Source organism: Plasmopara halstedii (assembly GCF_900000015.1).
Source record: "Plasmopara halstedii genome assembly, contig: Scaffold_322, whole genome shotgun sequence".
Taxonomy (NCBI): Eukaryota; Oomycota; class Peronosporomycetes; order Peronosporales; family Peronosporaceae; genus Plasmopara; species Plasmopara halstedii.
Window position 1 is genome coordinate 961,657 of NW_020187243.1, and position 246 is coordinate 961,902.

Sequence of the window (246 nt, forward strand, 5' to 3'; positions counted from 1 at the left end):
TTGGATTCTACCACCGACGATGTGAAGAAGCTGAAGAAGGGCGAAAAGACTGCTTTGATCGAAGCTCTGACACATGAAGACAATGAACTTGATGGCACATTTGGCCTCGAAGACTATCTCGTGGGTATGCCAGAGCCGAAAACCAGGCAAATCCACGTACTGGTGGTGATTCCGGCTGGTAATTCCGCTGACATTGGTGTAACTCCTTCCAGATTGCTGAAATATAAGCGTACGTATTCTCGACCC

General features: G+C 48.0%; 1 protein-coding gene across 1 annotated transcript in view; it reads left to right on the plus strand.

Moving 5' to 3' along the window:
* PHALS_08329 (membrane-spanning 4-domains subfamily a member 14) overlaps window positions 1-246 on the plus strand; it is a gene marked incomplete at both ends in the record, with an annotated part of 2,343 nt that overhangs the window by 871 nt on the left and 1,226 nt on the right. The window lies entirely within an intron of this gene.